Raw genomic sequence first — 4,118 nt, forward strand, 5'->3', positions numbered from 1 at the left:
TTCATTCAATTTGTTAGTATGAGTCAATTTATTTTATTAATCTTATAACTATTTCCAAATATCTTAATTTTTATTCAATAACCTAATCTAATTTGATTCGTGTATTTTATAATTTTGATTTATATCAATTTTTCTACTTATTTTATGAATTTAAAAACCAATTATTTCATTTTTTGCTTTACTTTTTTTCTTCGGTCGTTTTGTTGATTTCTATAATTTATTCAGTTTATGCGAGATTTTATTCGTACAAGACTAGAAACTGTTTTCATACCACCTCTAGTTGGGTGCCTACTTTTCGTGAGTTCTGCAAACTAATCCAATAGTGAAATGTGTAAGAAATGTCTCATCTCACTGCTAGGTGGATTAAATCGGTTTTTTCTTAGAACAATAAACTTTTGCTTTCAATAAAAACAGTTTTAATTTCAATAATTGCGTTCTCTTTTTCAATATTTATTCAAAATCAAAAAATCTTTCTATTGAAATAATAAATAAAAAATTGAATTCAATAAATTTATTGTCTCCCGACCAATAATTTTATTTATGAAATTTAATCCATATTTTTATTGAACATGCTAATCTTTTTTCTGTGCGAAAGATTGAAGGACTTTTCTATGCAAAACACTACTTTGTTGGTTACGTAATGCTGCAAACGTCATCAGTTACAGCAAATTACGATAACGGTAAGGACTATTTATTGTTATCTCATTTTCTTGATGTTTTTTGCTGAACCCTTAAATGCATACTGTTGCCATTTGGCAACATACCGAATTCTGTGATATTAAGCCTCAACAAGAGGTAAATATCGCATCCATACCGAAAAATGAATACCAATAAAAATGAGTTTCATGCATTTAAAGGTTAATGTGATGTGCATCCATATGCAAATTCCATAGCATATGGAACAGTTATGCGTATAGTGATAGTGCAGAACATGGGACTGGCTTGCTATTATGTGCCGTCTATCTTCTAACTACTACGCTTTTTACGCTATGCTAAATATTAACGGGCTGTCGTTGTTTTACAGGGGCTTTGCATACCACCTTTCGTGTCGGGGTTGCGTGCTGCTGAGGAGGATATAGTTTGCGATATTTTCAGAGCGTGATCTGCAATTCCACCAACATCAACCATTACGTGTCGTCTCCCCGAAGGACTCATTCCTATACGAAAGAAGCAAATGCCAAATCAATACAGGTTGATTGATATTGAACTAGTTTGCAACATTACCTGGTTCTCATTCAACTTAATGGTGACGGATTTCCCCGGTAGCGTGCCAGAGAATCGAAGGAAAGCGCTTTTTTCAAAAACGAGTCATACACACGCACAAATACAGAAATTCCTTCACTTTCCCTTGATCGATTCGTGGCCAATTCAATCTGAAAGTGATATGAAATTTTTGAGCACGAGATTTTTTTCTCTTAAATAGTAGGATTATTACGTTACAATGATCTTTTTGAAATAAAAAATAATAGTCAAAAATAACTCACCTTCTTGCGGCTGCTGCAGTGGTTATTCCTGATTGTGATGTTCTTGCTGCTTGGGACTGTATTGTATACTGCTGTTGTACCTGAAGGTGCCGTTGCTGTATCTACTACGGAATCTGGGTGATGATAATTCTAGTTTGTGGTTGTTCCTGCGACGAATGCTCATCTGCGTTTGATCCTGATTGGCTTGCATCGTTTGCACCTGTGAATTTGCTCTAGTTGCGGTTGTTGAATTAGAGCCAAACCCTTTGGCAGAAGCATCGCTTGATCGTTATTGCTACCGACCAGTCGGATGATGGAAAATCCTAATTTGTGGTGCTGCTGAGAAATGTTGGTGAAAGACGCTGAAATTGTGGCTGTTTGTTTCCGTTGGGATGGCTTAATCACTATCGGTGTTAAGACAGAGCTGTTTTGAGGTAAAGAGGTAAACGTAAAACTAGACTGAAAATGGACCAAGCTGCATTTTGGTGTCTGGCTACTATTTTACTTAACCAGGAGAACCACCGCTGGTGAGTCCCAGTACGTCCAGTTAGAAAATGAGCCAATAATTTTCGCTGGTTCTCGTTAGTACCGTTAGTAGGTTCTAGTTAGGATCGGTTGTGTCTCTGGGGCCGGATACTAGCTCAAATCAGCAAGAATTATGCAAAATATTTGGGTACTTACCACTTCTTGTTGATGCAACACCATTTTTTCCATTGTTTATAATCACTCGCGGTAACTAAGGCTGCTGTGGTAACGGGTGTTCGAATTTTATTTTCGAACTTTCTACGATTCGAATACAGTTATAATTTTTATAGACAATTATAAATAAATATAGAGATATAAAAAATATAAAACCACGTGAAATATTTTTATAAAAGAGTGTCACGCTCTTGGGTACGATTCTTTTCAGCAATTGCGAAAAGCATACGAAAGGAATCTGGCAACGATGAACGCTTGTTGTCTTAAGATTTACGGCAGGGCCTAGTCGAGAAAATTAAGAAGAACAAGAAGCCTGTTGTCGTCTCTTCTCTTAGATGTAAAGGCTCGCACAGAATGAAGGCAAATCTACCTATCGAACATGTCACCGGCTACCTACACGGTTAAATAAAACAACCTGCAGAATAAGTTCTTTTAACTTACTTTTGAGTTGTGCGTCGCTTTCGCACTTATTAGTGTTGTCAAAAACAAAACGAGAGATTTGACTCAGTCGAGGTCTTCCGTGAAGGAAGGTACTTTTGAGTTGTTTGGGGTATACTCAAAATTAGGTAAATTGAACTTAAATTTGAGTATAAAAAACCTATCAATGAGTTGTAATTTTTGCCGTGGTTATATGGAAACTACCTTCAACACGGTTTACCTAATTTTAACTTCCCCCACGATACCACGAGATTGAGTCAAAGGAACTCAATTTTAGGTAATTTTTCGTTTCCGTGGTCGTGCAAAGTAAACAAACATACTTCTTTAGCTATGCCCCATGCATGCTCGCATGGGGAATATTGTTATTGGCAGATGAAATATTACAATGATACAAGTGAAAAACTACCCGAATAGAAATGCACAACAGTATTACAGCATTTTTTATTGTTACGTTACAACGAAAAACAATGTTATTCTGGAAAATTTACAACGGAAATATAATCACATTTGTTGTTTCTACATCCAATTTCATTGTAAACCCGATTTTTAAATGGAAAAAGGGGGGTCGTTAAAATTGATCTTTTCCCATACATTCTGAAATCAAAAACATCGATTTACATTGTTTTTCTGTTGTAGATTTTGGAGGCATGAAAGTCTGCATCATAAGTATATTGATGTTACAACAAAAGTTATTGTTAACAAATTAAACTGTTGTAAATTCAACGTTTCTATGATCAATTTCGATATTACTTTCTGTTCGGGTATTTGTTTACATTTTCTCATTTCTTATATTACTTACAAAAATCAACAAGTTAACAAGAACGTGATAAATGCATATTTTAAAATTGATCCGCCGAACCTCAACAGAGCCATTGAACAGTAAAATTTTGTTGGGGTTTTGAACAGCAAACCGTTCGGTAATCAATTCAGTGAAACAATTCGGTTACCGCACTTTCCGCAATCCGTTCTATCTAAACGTCAAAAAATACTGGTTAGGCAGCAGTTTCCTCTGAAAATGGCGACTTGACAGATGATTTGCTGTACCTGCTTTGTAAGTTTTTGACGAGGTTCGGTAATATTGGTTCAATTTTGCCGTACAATCAGTTAGTATGTTTATGTACCGAACAAAACAGAAGTGATGATAAATTCAGTGAAAAAAATTGCGGGTTTCAGCAAATTATTCGAAAAATTACAGAAAATCGCTAAAAATTGAAAACTTTACCGCAATTTTTTAAACAATTTGCTACTAGAAAAACTCTAGTAAGAGAACTGCGGAGAGAAAAACAGCATTTTTGGCAAAGTGTGCCCCGGCATTGTATGGCAACACGTCCAATGTTATAAGAGGTTTGATCCAGTACACGGAAGTCACTCCGGAGTAAACAGGAGCAAATAGTCTTTGCTCCTTTTTACTCCGGTTTGGTACCAGAAGAAGAAAAAAGAGAAGAAGAGAGTACAGGAACGATTTTCTCGTACTTCCAGTTTCTCCTGGTACTGGAACAGACCTAAGGATAGGCAATG

The 4,118-nt window shown here is 35.8% G+C and overlaps 1 long non-coding RNA gene across 1 annotated transcript; it reads right to left on the reverse strand.

Moving 5' to 3' along the window:
• Nucleotides 1-669: 669 nt before the first annotated feature.
• Nucleotides 670-2,331, reverse strand: LOC131688915 (uncharacterized). Its single transcript, XR_009305318.1, has 4 exons — nucleotides 2,145-2,331; nucleotides 1,485-1,887; nucleotides 1,225-1,373; nucleotides 670-1,157 (listed from the first exon to the last, which is right to left on the reverse strand). It is a non-coding gene; the product is annotated as an uncharacterized LOC131688915 (long non-coding RNA).
• Between the last annotated feature and the right edge of the window lie 1,787 nt (nucleotides 2,332-4,118).

The sequence above is a fragment of the Topomyia yanbarensis genome, chromosome 3 (assembly GCF_030247195.1).
Source record: "Topomyia yanbarensis strain Yona2022 chromosome 3, ASM3024719v1, whole genome shotgun sequence".
Taxonomy (NCBI): domain Eukaryota; kingdom Metazoa; phylum Arthropoda; class Insecta; order Diptera; family Culicidae; genus Topomyia; species Topomyia yanbarensis.